The sequence below is a fragment of the Prionailurus viverrinus genome, chromosome E3, assembly GCF_022837055.1.
Source record: "Prionailurus viverrinus isolate Anna chromosome E3, UM_Priviv_1.0, whole genome shotgun sequence".
NCBI classification, from domain to species: domain Eukaryota; kingdom Metazoa; phylum Chordata; class Mammalia; order Carnivora; family Felidae; genus Prionailurus; species Prionailurus viverrinus.
Genome location: NC_062576.1, coordinates 2,749,445 through 2,765,209, shown reverse-complemented (window position 1 = coordinate 2,765,209; position 15,765 = coordinate 2,749,445). Strand labels below are relative to the sequence as shown.

At 49.7% G+C, this 15,765-nt stretch overlaps 1 protein-coding gene across 5 annotated transcripts in view; it reads left to right on the top strand.

Annotated features, from left to right (window-relative positions):
- CARD11 (caspase recruitment domain family member 11) overlaps positions 1-15,765 on the top strand; it is a 145,499-nt gene that overhangs the window by 34,493 nt on the left and 95,241 nt on the right. Inside the window, exon 1 of one of the 5 annotated variants that reach the window (XM_047837673.1) lies at positions 4,153-4,171. The exons of the other annotated variants lie outside the window; for them this stretch is intronic. The gene's annotated coding sequence lies outside the window, so the exon portion shown is untranslated. Of the gene's footprint in view, positions 1-4,152; positions 4,172-15,765 lie in introns of those variants that run through there. 5 annotated transcript variants of the gene reach the window in all.

The window sequence follows — 15,765 nt, the reverse complement described above, 5'->3', positions numbered from 1 at the left end:
CTTACTAACATTAGTGCGTCCTTCCTTGTCTGAGTGAGGATTATGTGATTCATTGAAGTTTCCTAAGAAGAAATGGCCTTTATTTAAAAAAAAAATAAATAAAAGGGATTTGAGTGTCAGCGCAGCAGGAAACGCTCGGTTGAATAATAATGACACCTCACACTTGTGGGCCAGGCTCCAGTCTCCAATTCTCAGATGCTTTTCCAAACCCGACTTGTCAACCTCCATCGCGCCTGGGGTGCCGTGGCCTGTGGTCATCCTTGTTCGCAAAGAGGTGTGCAGAGATCCCCATTCCTGGGGACGTTCCGGGGTGGGGGGCGTTCTCTGTCTCTGCAAATCCCGTCTCCCCCGGCCCTTAGGGGAGATTCTGGTTGCATTCGGGGACGTTTCAGGTGTCGGAAGAAAGCGGCCTAGGAAGGAAAGGGCGCTTTTCTCTCTAAATGTCCCAAGTTCAGGAGACCGCCCGCCTAGGGCAGAGTACAGGACCGTTCACGTGGAGTGGACCAGTCTCCTGTCCCCTTAATGTTGTCATTGTTCACGGTTTTTACCTAGTGCTCTGTCTTTCTTAACTAATTAAAACTTTTGTTTTGGTTTTAATTTATTTTTATTTTAGAGAGAGAGCACACAAGTGGGGAGCAGGGGCAGAGAGGGAGACACAGAATCGGAAGCAGGCTCCAGGCTCCGGGCTGTTGGCATAGAGCCTGACACGGGGCTCAAACTCATGACCCGTGAGATTGTGACTTGAGCCAAAGCCGGATGCTTAACCGACTGAGCCCCCCAGGTGCCCCTAGATGGCCGCCTTCTTGTTGTGACCTGGCGTGGCCTTTCCCTCCATGTGCATTTGACCCTGTCTCTCTCTGTGTCCAGTTTCCTCCACTTACGAGAACACGGGTCATATTGGATGAGGGTCCTGCCCTGCCCCTAACTGCTTCATCTGAGCTTCACCACCTCTTTAAAGGCTTGATCACTCACTACAGGTACCGGGGTTAGGGCTCCAATGTATGAATTTGGGGGGACGCAATTCAGCTCATCACCTTCAGAGCAGGTCTCTTTGAAAACGTTGTCTACACTGTCCCCAACTCCTCCCCTGCGCTGTGTCTGGGACCTGCTTCAGCCAGGCTTTGGGCCCCAGCACTCTATTTAAATAGCTCTTTTATATATGTATATATATATATATATATATATATATATATATATATATATATGTTTATTTTTGAGAGAGACAGAACATGAGCAGGGGAGGGGCAGAGAGAGAGGGAGACACAGAGTCCAAATCAGGCTCCAGGCTCCGAGCTGTCAGCACAGAGCCCGACGTGGGGCTCAAACTCATGGACTGTGAGAGCATGACCTGAGCTGAAGTCAGACGCCCAACCGGTTGAGCCACCCAGGCACCACTATTTAAATGGCTCTTATCGGGGCGCCTGGGTGGCTCAGTCAGTTAAGTGTCTAACTTTGGCTCAGGTCATGATCTCACGGTCTGTGAGTTCGAGCCCCACGTCGGGCTCTGTGCTGACAGCTCAGAGCCTGGAGCCTGCTTCAGATTCTGTGTCTCCCTCTCTCTCTGCCCCTCCCCTGTTCATGCTCTGTCTCTCCCTGTCTCAAAAATAAATAAACATTAAAAAAAATTTTTTTAATTAAATAAATGGCTCTTATCAAGGTCACCTGGGGCCCCAAGTGGCTAAGTCCAGGGGTCCATTCTTAGTCCTTCCATGATCTGACCTGGCCGCACATGACAGTCCACCCCTCCTCACAACACGGGTTGGTTTGCTCTCTTGGTTTTTGTCCTTCCTCACTGACCACTTCTTCTGATATATCTTTTCTGATTCCTCTGTAACCTCCCAAAGTGCCCGGGGCCTCTTCTTCCGGTGCTTTCCTTCCCAGGGGGGTCTCATCCAGCCTCATGGCTTCCTTCCGAAGCACTCTCCGGCTCACGGCTGCCAAGTAGAGACTCTCTCAGACCCCCTTCTGGACTCTAGACGCTGACAGCCAAAGAGTCTCGACTTGTCTCCCTGGGCCTGGAGTAGGTCCAGAATCAAACTTCTGGTTTCCCCGACCCTGCCGGGTGCGGAGGCTTCAACACCCCTGAGAGGCCTGGCTTCCCCTCTTAGAAACAGGAGTGTGTCCGCCTGCCCAGTGCAGAAATCCCAGCTGCGCCGGCTAGGTCATGGAGAACGCCATTCCGGTGCCTTGTTGGTGCATCTTTTGGTGGGGACTTGCTCTCCCGGCGGGTGGGGCATCGTGTGGTGTGCTGGAGACACCGCCGGCCTCAGAAGGAGGTGACTTGGGGCCTGGGCCACGAACCCACTGGGCAGTCTTGGCCAAGTGCCTTCTCCCCTGTGGGCTCAGTGTCCTCCTGCGTGAAGCACTTAATCAGACGGGCCTTGGGCCGGCGCGTGGGTTCCATCTGGAGGGCCGGTTGGTGCCAGGCGGCTCGTCATGGCTTGCGTAAGAAGGACGGAGCTCTGTGATCGACTGCCCATGTCTGCTGCGGGTGTAAAACTGAAATTGAGGTCTGGGTGCCCCCGGTGAGTCATCTGTGCCCTTGTGTGTCATGACCAGGAACCGTCAGAGCCTTAAAGCTCCTGATTGCTCGGTGACCTTGAGCAAACCACTTCACGGCCCCAAGGTTTTGTTTCTTCACAAGCAAGATGGAGATAAGTAATCCCTCCTCCCTACCGCACGGACTTGCGCTGAGCGGATAGCGGGTGAACAATCGCTTTGAAAACAGCAAAACGTTACATGGACATGAGCTTATATTGTCGCTAATTGACCTCTCTCGCCCTGCATCCGTGTTGACCGGGCCTTCCTCCCGGCCTTCTCATCGGGCCAGGCTCTCGTTGCGCCCCCGCTCTGGCAGGACAGCGCCGGCCGGGTTCCCCTCGTGACGATGAGGAAGGGGGTGGCCATGAGATGCTGGGTGTGGGGCGTGATCTTCTGTGTCGATCTGCAAACCCCCGGGCAGGCGGCTTCCTCCGGGGCCTTGCGGGCGCTCGGGGGTGCGCCTCTTGCGCTGGTCCCCGGCCGCTGGGTGATGCCTCGGCACAACAGGTGTGGAACAGAAACCTCCCCGGAGCAGACTTTTGTCTCCCTTCGGTGTTCACGCTTATCGCTCAGATCTCTGGGCTTCGTTCTCCAGTTGGTCGGGTTGGGAGTGGCTGGTCTCGCTCCCGGGTGTGGCTGTGGTGAATTTCTGGAGTGGGCACTGCCCTGCGGGTTGTGGGGACCCAGTGGAAAGACCCGGATCTGTCTCTTTTGTCACCTGATGAAAACACCCTTGTGCCCAAACCTACATGTCTCCCTTCTTTCACCTTGAACGTTGTTAATGCCCTGTGTTTTCTGCAAAAATCCCAGAGTCCCTGTTTGCAGCCTCCTGGATGCATTACCTTCTCCCTCCGACCCAGGGGACCCATCCGTTCTTATATTATTTGGTTTAAGTGAAGCTTTGGGGCATTTCTTCTTGCCAGTGGTATGTTCTGAGTCAGATTCATTGGCCAGGCTGCTATTTATTAGTGGGTGTGTTTCATTGTAATGCGATTCATTTCCTTCTGGCTTCATTCTCCGGCCTTTGTCATGAACAATGTTTGGTGTGGTGTGAAAGGAGCATTGAAAACTTTTCTAAGACATAAAGGGTCTTTTTTTTTTTTTTTCTTTTGGTTAGTGGCAGAAAAATAAAGGACTTGTGTTTCGTGTAGGCCTGGAAACAGTGAATCAGATTTTTGTTTTGTTGAAAACCTGGAAATCTCGGGCAGGACTTGAAAGTCTCTGGACAGAGGCGAGCGCCGCGTTTAGGGGTTTGGGGTGATGCCCCTTCCCGACACGCCGGTCCGCAGGAGGGGGGGTGGCTACCCACGGAGACCGATTTGAGAGAGGCCAGAAGGATTGCCTGAGTCAGACCGCTGCCGGGGCGGAGCGGGTGCCCACACTTCCTCCCTTGCCTTTCCTGTTCCGAGGGACATTTTCGTGATTCAACACCTGCTTGTTATTCACAGAAGAAACTGGGTAGTGAGTGTCAGCTCCACAACCCCCCCTCCCACCTCACCAGCAGCCACGCGACCTTGGACGAGTCGCCGAACGTGTCTGCACCTCCCCTCATCTGTAAAATGAGGATAACGGCGTCCTCCCGACAGGAAATCAGATGAGATGCCGTCGAGGGAGCGCCCACAGCAAGCAGGTCGCTCAGGGGACCCACAGTAAGGGACAAGTCCCGCTCATGAGGCAGGCGGGCGCTGCTCATCGGCAGGGGGACCCAGAGCAGGGTCAGAGGAATCCTTGCCGGATCTCAAATTTAGCGACAACAGTGTATGCCTTTGCCCGATGCCCGTATGTCAAGCCCCATCATCCACCTGTCCATTCCTCACCTGTGCCCAGCGGGCCCCATCCACGGGCACCCTGCTAGGTGCTGGGGACAAAAGGATGAAACAGCCGGAGTCCCGGCCCCTGCGAGCAGGTAGTGTGGTGAGGAGATGGACGTGTGCACACGCAGTGAAGACGGAGCCCCCGGGTCTGGCTGAGGGAGTCGGGAAGGCTTCCCGGAGCCGCCTGAACGACTCTGGCAGAATAACAAAGTTTTTGCCGGCACAGAGGTGGGGAGGGCCTTCTAAGCAGAGAACCAGCCTATGCAAAGCCACGGAGGTGCGGTTAGTGGCAGGTCACACAAAAAGACGGGGGGCGTCGGGGCAGAGGGAGGAGAGGCCGCCAAGAGCCCTGGGTAAGGTGCCAAGGAGGCGGAGGCCGTCCTGTGGGGGAGGGCGGGCTGCTGGGGTCTTCTGAGCGGGAGCCGCGAGCTAGGGTGCCGGTGGGGTCTGAAAGGTCACGAGTGGCAGCGAGGAGACCCGATGGGAGACTCGAGGCAAGAGGCAGGGCCCCCCTCAAATGGGACACAGGCCGGGATTGGTTTTGTTATTTCAAATAAGCGTCACACTCAGGTATGACAGTCATACAGGAGATGTGTCCAGACCCCGATCGCACAGCACCGGGAGGTTAGACAAAGTGCACACGTCCCCGTCACCAGTACCCAGATCAGGAAGCAAAACAGGACTGGTGAAAAAATAATAGTGTAATTAATAATAATAAGGGGCACCTGGGTGGCTCAGTTGGTTAAGTGTCCGACTTCAGCTCAGGTCATGATCTCGTGATTCGTGAGTTTGAGCCCCGCCTCGGGCTCTGTGCTGACAGCTCGGAGCCTGGAGCCTGTTTCAGATTCTGTGTCTCCCTCTCTCTCGGCCCCTCCCCTACCCACACTCTGTGTCTCTTTGTCTCTCAATAATAAATAAACGTTAAAAAAATTTTAAAAAACAAATAATAATAATGACTTTCAGTATAATAACAAGTTTTAGTATAGGTATGTCCCGAATACTTGCGTGGACATCGAGGTACTGAAACAATATTGGTTGTTGATCCGAGTGCTGTGTGTCCTGTCTGGCCACCCGAGCTGTGTCCGCGGCTTGCCCGGAGCGATACCTGTTTGCCCGTAGCAGTCCGTTTTATGAACATTGCACGTTTTATCTGTATTATCAGTGACGGCTCTTTTGGGTTGTTTCCAACTTTGTGCCATTGTAATAAGGCTGCTGGGACCGTCCTTAACGTCTCTCTTTTGGAGATACACGCCTCTCTTTGGAGATACTCAAGAGTGGATCTGCTGAATCAGAGTATGCCAACAGTCAGCTCTAGGAGATCATTCTCCAAGAGTGTTGCTCCAGACTACACCCCCGTCAGTGACAGATGTGAGCCCCAGCTGCCCCACATCTTGGCCTACATGTGCTGTCTTCTGTCTTTTTGTTTTAGCCATTCGCGTGGCTGTATGGCCAAAACAAAAAATTTTGTGGTTTTTAATTTGCATTTCACTTATGACTAATTAAGTTGAGTACCTTTTTTGTGTGCTTATTGGTCATTTTGGATATTGTCCTTGGTGCCTCGTCAAGTGTTTGGCCTGTCATTCTATTAGGTTGTCAGTTTCTTATTGAATTGTAGTTGTTCTTTATATATGATAGGTAGGAGTCCTTTGTCAAATATATGTACGACTGATACCTTTCTTCAGTTTATGGCTTGCTTTTTCAAAACCTTCTTGGTAGGGTCTGCTGATGAATAGGAGTTTTTAATTTTAACATAGTCAAATCATGTGGTCTGTAACCATACTTCTTACGGTTAATCATTTTTTTTAATGTTTTATTTATTTTTGACAGAATGAGAGAGAGACAGCATAAGTGGGGGAGGGGCAGAGAGAGAGGGAGACAGAATCCAAAGCAGGCTTCAGGCTCTGAGCTGTCAGCACAGAGCCCGACGCGGGGCTCGAACTCACAGACCGCGAGATCATGACCCGAGCCGAAGTCGGACGCTCAACCGACTGAGCCACCCAGGCGCCCCGGGTGAATCATTTTTTGAACTCTATTCCAGAAAGATTTGTCTACCCCAAGATTTACGTTTTCTTCTAAAAGCTTTATCGTTCCATCTTTCACATTTAGATCTACAAAGCCCTCTAGAATGAATTTTTTTCGTTTCTTTATTTTCTTTTTTGTTAAGGTTTATTTACGTATTTTGAGGAGGGGGAGGGGCAGAGAGAGGCAGAGAGAGAATCCCAAGCAGGCTCCACGCTAATAGCACATGGCTCGATCTCAGAAACCGTGAGACTGTCTCCTGGGCCGGACTCAAGAGTCAGACACTCGACCGCCTGAGCCACCCAGGCACCCCTGAATTTTTTCCTTTAAAATAAACTGTATTGAAGGACACTCGAGATACGATGCAGTGCACCCATTTTAACTCCACAGTCCATTGTGTTTTCACAGAGGTGGATCCCTGTGTCATCACAACCCTACTGGAGATAGAGAACGTTTCCATGACCCTTCAAGCTGCCCCACATTCCCCTTGCTACTCAGGATGTGGTCCCTGGGCCTGTAGCCTCAGCTTCACCGGGAAGCTGGTTAGAAATGCAGACTCTCAGGGCCCTGCCCCAGACCTGCTGAATTAGAATCTGCACTGTAACAATATTCGAAAGTACTTTATATGCACAGTAAAGGTTTAGAGGCAATTTGAGTTCCTTTGGAGAAAGGTGACAAGCCAAAAATGCTGTTTCTATTGTTATAAATAGCATAGCCTGAAGCAAGGCAGAGGACATGATAGATTATCCAGTTTGGGGGGAAAATGAAAGCGAGGACTAAGTTGGGAAGAAATGTCGAAGTCATTACAGGAGCACCCTCTGGTCCCCGGACCAAAAACGTATCCTCCTGGGGTCCTGGCCCCACCAATGCCGGGACAGGGCTCACTGAGGGGGATGAGATTTGCCACAGGGGAAGCTCCTGGGGCACCTGCCTCCTGGTCTGCCCTGGACCCGAGTGGAGAAAACCATCCCAAGGACCAAGCTCAGAAGGGACTTAATTTTGGGGTGGTTACTGTCACCTTTTTTTCCTTAATTTTTATCTTTAAGAAATATATACATCGGTTCCAATGTCAAACATTTCATCGTGGCTTGTCATAAAAACCGTGGCCCCCAGCCCCCACCCTCCCCACTCCTTTGACATTTTAATCACTCAGTCCTCCCCGGGGCCCTGTTTTCCTGAAGAGTAAACGTTCCCTCTCCTGCTGGGCTGGGAAGGGAGCCCTTTCCACATGTTCAGCGGTTCCTCCTGGTTTTAGCCCTGCCCTGCTGTCCACCTTCTGCTGTATGAGGTGCATCTCTTCTCGGGGCTATTTTTGATGGCTCTTCGACCATTAGGCACTGGGTTTCAGCTTTCTCCGAGTCTCTAAACATTCTTTAATTATAAATTTAATTTCTTCTAAAAATTCAAGCCAATTGTATACATACGCATATGCTGAAGAATACTAACATATCATATAATGAGTATTAACAAAAATACTATACATTTCAGCATATGGACGCTATTTTTGTGAATGGTGTGAAATCCCTTTAAACTTCCTGCCATGGGCGGGTCTTTTCCCCCTGGGATCTGCAGCACTGCCGGGAGTTTCTCAGGAATCGAGTGGCCTCCTACCCTGGCTCTGCATCTGCACTCACTGTCCTTACATCTATCTGCTTCAACCCAAAAATACCAGGCTGTCCTCTTTCTCCCTTCGTTTTCTGCCTTCTCGGGTTCTCGTTGGCCGTTGCCTGATTCCATTTCATCTCCTGGCTTAGCCTACAAATTATACCTCTTTTTGAAAGAGTTTAGAAAATGCATTTAAAAAATTTTTTAATGTTTATTTATATTAGAGTTTTTACAGCCCTTGTAGCTGTAATCCACACTCGTACTCGGGCCTGCTGGTGTGGTGGAGGGGAATGTTCTAGAATCTATGGTGAAGTGTCAGTCTGTTAGTGGGCCTGCGTCTCGGTGCTGGGACACTCACAAGTGATTCTTCCGCGATACCGATTCCCCCCTCCCCCCGGCTCCTTCCTCCAGCTGCAGCGTCTCAGTCTGTTTCCTTGGCACCTTACCCTGTGACGATGGTTACGAAGAAGGCCCTGGGCCTGTTTCAAGGCAGTTCTTGTCATCTCCATTGTGTTTCTGGGATCCTCCCTTTGAGAACCCTCCCTTTGTGGGGTTCCTGGTGGAAAAGGCCAAAGGGTTGTGGTGTCCCCCTAACACCGTGGTCCCCCTGGTTTTTCATTCTTACTGGTACAGACTCGGCCTCCAGCAGTCTGCCACAATTACAGGTTATGGCTCCGGTGGTTTCTTTTTCCTCTTAAGTCCATCTCAGGCGCGGCCTCCTGCTGGATGTCCCTCTCTCTCTCGCATCCTCAAGGTGGCCATCTGTCCTGGGACCTTAGTTCTAGAAGTAGTTTCGTAGTTCTTGTGTCTTGTGGTTCTCAAGGAAATTGTTGATGTTCCATCTGTCCAGCTTTCTCTTACAAGAGCGGGAGTGACACGTCCCTAGTTCTCCACGAGTTAGAGCTGAAACCACAGGTCAATACTCGGCTGCCTTCGGTAGTGTAGCGTATTAGTCAGGGAAGTCCGTGCTGCATAACAAGTAGACCCCTCAACACCAGTGTCCTAGAGGACAGAAAGTGCATACTTTTTCTCACGTGAAGTCCAGGGTGGGCTTTCAGGTCAGCAGGGCAGCTGCCCTACATGCTGTTCAGGGACCCAGGCTCTTTGCACCGTACCCTGGGGCCACGGTGTGGTTTTTCACCCAGTCAGCAGAAGGAGAGGGGCAGAAAAGTGCATGCATTGGAGGTTTATTTTGTGCCTGCCCTGGAAACAAGCACACTGCCTTTGTTCACAATTGAAAAGAAGACAGTCACATGACCACGCCTAACTTTAAAGGAAGCCAGGAAATGTACTCAAGTTATGCACCCGCTCCTCCCCCCCAAAAAAGAGAATGCAATTCCAGGAACAGCTACCTGTCTTTATCGCTATTGCTTTACCTTATTTTATTTTATTTTATTGATTTGATTTGATTTGATTTATTATTTTATTTTAAATAATAAATAAATTATTTTATTTTAGAGAGAGCGCAAGAACAGGAGAGAGGGGCAAAAGAGGAGAAAGAGAATCTTAAGCAGGCTCCACACTCAGCACAGAGCGAGACACGGGGCTCAGTCCCAAGACCCCAGGATCATGACCTGAGCCGAAATCAAGAGTCGGACGCTCAACCAACTGAGCTAGCCCGGCACTCCCATTACATTAGATCTTAATGCCTGGTAGGACCAAGCCATTTGACCTCATTCTTTATCACGTGGGTCTTGATTCTTTTCGGTCCTTTGCTTCACCTTATGTACTTGAGATTCAGCTCCTATATATTCTGTAAAACACCCTGTTGGGATTTCAGTTGTAGCGAATCTGTAGGTCAATTTGGGGGGAACTGGCATCTTCCTGATATTGAGTGTTTCCGTCTATGAATTTGGTTTATCTTTCCATTTCTTTAGGTCTTCTATAATGTCTTTCAATAAACTTTGAAAATCTTCTCTACAAAGGTCTCGCTTTAGTTTTTGTTTTAAGTATTTTTGGCTTTTTGCTGCTATTATAAACAGTGTCTTTTAAAACCCAGCATTTGTGTTTTTACTAGTGTAGAGAAATGCAGGCTTTTTAATGTATTCAGCCTTGGATTCATAACTGTACTGAACTCTTTTTAAGTTCTGGTAATTAGTCTCTGGGTTTGTTTTGGTTTTTTTCTATGTAGATAATATCATTTGTGAGTGATAGTGTTTGTTTTCCTTCTGTTTTCATTGCTTAGATATTTTCTTTTTTTCCTTTTTTCATTCATTCATTCATTCACTCACTCATTTATTTATTTTACCACACTGGCTAGACTCTAACAAAGCACTGATGAGTAGCGGTAATAGTGAGCATCTATGTTTTGGCTTCAATCTTGAAGGAAAAGCTTTCAAATTTTCACTTTTTTTTTTTTTTTTCAGAGAGAAAATTTATTTGAGAGAGAGAGCGCACAAGCAGGGGAAGGGCAGAAAGAGAGGGGGAGACACAGAATCCGAAGCAGGCTCAAGGCTTTGAGCTGTCAGCACAGAGCCCAACATGGGGCTTGAACTCATGAACCATGAGATCATGACCTGAGCCAAAGTCGGACGCTTAACAGACTGAGCCACCCAGGTGCCCCCAAAGTTTCACTTTTAATTATTATGTTTGCTGGAGGATTTTTGTGGATATGTTTAATTAGTTTAAGAGGATCTATTTCCTTTCGGTTCCTAGTTTGCAAATATATTTTATCATGAGTGTGCATCAGATTTTATCAAGTGCTGTTTCTACAGTCACTGAAGTATATACAACTCTCTGCCTTACTCTTTTTTTTTTTTTTGAAGTTTATTTATTTTGAGAGGAACAGAGCGAGCAGGGGAGGGGCAGAGAGAGACGGAGAGAGAGAAAAGCAGGCTGGAGAGTATCAGTGTGGAGCCTTGTGCGGGGCTTGAACTCACGAACCTGAACTGAATCGTGACTTGAACTGAAACCAAGAGTCGGACGCTTAACTCACTGAGCCACCCAGACGCCCCTCTTTGCCTTATTCTTCGTTAATCAAATCCCAGTGTACTATTTTCTAAACTTCAACCAACTTTGCATTTCTGGGATAAAGCCAACGTGGTCATGGTTTTATTTATTGTAGCGAGATTTTTCCTAGTTGGAGAATCTTTTTATTTATTTATTTTTAATGTTTATTTATTCTTTTTTTTTTCAACGTTTATTTATTTTTGGGACAGAGAGAGACAGAGCAGGAACAGGGGAGGGGCAGAGAGAGAGGGAGACACAGAATCGGAAACAGGCTCCAGGCTCTGAGCCATCAGCCCAGAGCCCGACGCGGGGCTCGAACTCACGGACCACGAGATCGTGACCTGGCTGAAGTCGGACGCTTAACCGACTGCGCCACCCAGGCGCCCCAATGTTTATTTATTCTTGAGAGAGAGAGAGACAAGAGTATGAGCAGGGGAGGTGCAGAGAGAGAGGGAGACACAGAATCCAAAGCAGGCTCCAGGCTCCGAGCCATCAGCACAGAGCCTGACCCGGGGCTTGAACCCACGAACCGCGAGATCATGACCTGAGCTGAAGTCGGATGCTCAACTGACTGAGCCACCCAGGTGCTTCCTAGTTGGAGAATCTTTTTGAGTTAAAACACTCATTTTGTGCTTTCTCTCTTCCCCAACTTTTAATATATCATATATATATATATACATATATATATATATATATTTTTTTTTTTTCCCCTTCAGGATTGAGATATTTGTTGTGTTTCCCTCCCAATTCTATTCCTCACCCACTGGCTTCTGGTTCACGAGTTATATATTCCATTTTTCATTCATTTAATGGATACTGTAGACATTTTAACATTCATATTTAATAAACTATAAGTTAATTAATATCTTTGCCTCCCTCCCCCTGCACAATACAAGGACTTTTTCATTCATTTCCAAATACTGAGTTTGCCAACTGTTTCATGCACGGCTGTCAGGTATTTTGATTCTCTTATTTTAAAACCCACAAAATAGACATTATTAGTTTTGTTACCGTTTTCTTTGGTCATTATTCCTCTTTAAATCTAGACTTAGTATTTTTCTTCCTTCCAGAAATATATCCTTTATAAGTTCCCGTAATGGCGTTCTTTTGGCGATAAATTCCCTATTTTTGTCTGAAAATGCCTTGATTTTGCTGCCGTTCAGAGATAAAATTGCACAATGCGTATGGTTCCGAGCTGCCGATGCGTTCTTTCAGCACATTGAACGGATCGTGCCCTGCCTGCAGCTTCTCTTGTCCACATCTTTCTCATCCCCGAGTAACCGTTGTTCCTTGGAAGGTAGTCTTCTCCCCCCTTGCTTCTTTCGTAGCCTCTTTGCTTTCTATTTACGATGTTCCTTCTGCAGCCGCACTGCAAATACGCGGGTGTGGATTGAGGCTTTCGTTCTCCGTCTTGGGATTCGTCGTACAGCCTGCATCTGAGGGAGTCACCTTTCATCAGTTGTGGAAAACGCTCGACGGTGCCCGCCCCGAGTCCTGTCTCCCCTCCTGGACATCCCAACACGTGTGGCACCGTCTGTAATGTCCCTTCACATGTCTGAACCTTCCCAGTGGTTCTTGTCTTTTTTGCCTTGCGATACCGCCTTCTTGGTGAATTCTGCATGTCTGTTTTTCAGCTGACTAATCACCTCTTGGTGTATCTGTTCTGTTCACCATCCTTTGAGGGCTTTAAAAAACCAAAGTATAAGGATGTTTTCTTTTTTTTTTTAATTTATTTATTGAGAGAGAGAGCGTGTGCACGTGCCCGTGCACGCATGGGAAGAGCAGAGAGAGAGGGAGAGAGAGAATCCCAAGCGGCCTCCGCACTGTCAGCACAGAACCCGACACGGGGCTCCATCCCATGAACCATGAGATCCTGACCTGAGCCGAAATCAAGAGTCGGACGCTTAACCAGCTGAGCCACCCAGGCTCAGGATGTTTTCAAACAGACACAAGTAGAGATTCAGATCATGAACGCTTTCCGCCGTCCGAGTTCATCGGTATCTGCGCGTGTCCCCCTTTGTTACAGCCGCGCGTCCTCTCCCCTCGCCCGCATGTGGCCGAGCGCGGCCCAGACTCCGCACCATTTCACCTGGAGCCGTGGGGTTCCACGGAGTTGTTAACGTCAGTCATGATCGTTTGGTTCTTTCAGACATCTGCCTGGTTGAGTTGTTTCCCTTTTATATCTTGGTTACTTAAACGTATTAAACATGTGGTTCTTTAAGCATATTGGAGATGAGACATCTGTATTGTGCTTTGTTCAAATTCTAACATCTGGATTCCTTGCGGATCTGTCTCTACAGTTACTGTTCTGCTGTTGGTGACGAGGCTGTGTTGTGTTTCTTTGTTGTTATTCTTTAATTTTTTTAAGTTGATTGATTTGAGAGAGAATAAGCGGGGGAGGGGCAGAGAGAGAGGGAGAGAGAGAGAATCCCAAGCAGGTTCCATGTGGTCAGTGCACAGAGTCTGATGTGGGGCTCAAACCCCCAAACCGTGAAATCCTGACCTGAGCCAGGATCGAGTCAGAGGCTTAACCGACTGAGCCACCTGGGCACCCCTGTTTTATTATCTTTTTAAATTGTGAGCTGTTGTTCTCTGTTTTGGTTTCTTTGGGATTCTCTCCTCTCTCTCTCTCTGTCCCTCCCTCTCTCTCTGCAAACAAATAAATAAGCTTTAAAAAAAAAATCCTCAAGCTACATGAAACGGGGGGGCTACAGATACACAGCAAGGATGGTCCCCTCCTCCACAGAGGCTAAGACAGGTGAATTGCCTTGCTGTCTCCATCGGGTTGTTGTTTTTTCTTTTTTTAAATCCATTGCATCTCCGGGAATCCAGCCCTTCAGGGGTCCCGGGCTTTAGGTGAAAGGCTTGGTCTGACTCTCCACGGCAACCAGGCCCCGGGTTGGCTCCCTACCTTCTCTAGGCTCCCACTCTGGTTTTGCTTTGGGCCCCTGTGGACTTGCCTTAGTGTGCTGCTGTGTCACTTATGGACTTTAATAAATGTCTTTTTTTTTTTTTTTTTTTTTTTTTGGGGACAGAGAGAGACAGAGCATGAACAGGGGAGGGGCAGAGAGAGAGGGAGACACAGAATCGGAAACAGGCTCCAGGCTCTGAGCCATCAGCCCAGAGCCCGACGCGGGGCTCGAACTCACGGACCGCGAGATCGTGACCTGGCTGAAGTCGGACGCTTAACCGACTGCGCCACCCAGGCGCCCCAATAAATGTCTTTTTAATGTTTATTTATTTTTGAGCCAGAGACAGAGCGTGAGCAGGGGAGGGGTAGAGAGAGGGAGACACAGAATCTGAAACAGACTCCAGGCTCTGAGCTGTCAGCACAGAGCCCGAGGTGGGGTTCAAACCCATGAACTGCGAGATCATGACCTGAGCCGAAGTCGGACGCTCAACCGACCGAGCCACCCAGACGCCCCTTTAGTAGATGTTTTAAAGGACTTTTTCTGGCATTTCAGATCTGTTATGGGGGAAGTATCTTAGACTGTATGTAGTCTTCCCAGAAACGGTGCTGTCTGCTTTCCACCTTCTAAAATTTTGGTGATAAGTCTCACCTGCCCTGGTCCTTCCCATTCTCTGTGTCCCCACAAACACACACACACGCGTGTGCGTGCGTTCCGTTCCTTTTCTGTCCAATCGGTGCCGCTCCAGGGGGGAACGGAGAGAAACGTGTAGGCATTTAAACTGCAAATCCGACTTGGGGCATTTTAAGTAATCTTTCTCTCTCTCTGTGCTGACAGCTTCTCTCCTGGTGCATCTTTCTCTTGCTTCTCTAAGTTTGGTCCTGAGACCAGCAGCACCGTCATCCCTTGGGCTCTTGTTAGAAATTCAGGCTCCCAGGCCCCACCCCAGACCCTCCGGGCTGTTGCAACACCGGCCCCTGCTGATTGCGACACACCACAGACCTCGAGGCACCGGGACGACCCGCTCGGTACATCGTGGGGCTCCACACGGGCCCCTTCTCCTGGCCCTGGTTCCTTTCTCATCCCGGCTCCCTCTTCCTGCTCCCCTGGGGTCCCTGTTCAAGCCGGGAGCTCTGGTACAGCTGTCCTCAAACCTGCACATTAGAAGCGACTTCCGAAAGCCACGCTTCCTGGGCCACACCACAGCTAATTACATCCTTGTTTGGGGCAGGGCCCGGGGCATCGTGTTCCAGAAGCTCCCAGGGTGAGCGATATGTATCCGGGAGACGCAAAGATGGTGAAACAGCCACGGCCCTGGGAAGTTCCCAGCCCGGAGTGGAGAAAACATCCTGAAGAATCGGAAACAGCCCCAGGGGCAGAGAGTAGATTCCTGGGCATTTAACGTAAATTGCGTGCCCCTGACTGCTGCCACAGCAGCAGCTGGGTGGCCCCGGCCGCACACGGGTGACGCAGGCCTCAGTGGCCTGACGCTCCACACCGTTCTCTCTGCGTCCTTCGTTCTGCTTTTTCACGGAGCCGTGCCCAGCGCATCCTCAGGTCAGTCGGCGGAGGATGGGCCCTCTAAGAGTGGGTTCCTCCGGGAGCCGCTGTCCCGTCCGCCAGCCGGACGAGGCGCCTCCACGTGCCGAGCTGCCCCAAGTTGGACTTAACAGTGCCGGGTGGTGGTTGGAGGTTCCCGCACAGGCCCCGCGGTGAGCCGCTGCCCGATCTCGCTGTCTGCGGTAGCAGATTCTCGCACACTTAATGACCTCCCTGGACGGGCTCTGGGATCGGAGGCTGGACGCGCTGCCAGCCAGGCGAGGACAGGGCTGGCTTCGGAGCCTCTCCGGTGCTGAAGGCCCCTCCGGGGTGTTACGGGATGAATTACGCTCCCCCACTAAAACTTGTGCGTTGAAATCCTGATCGGC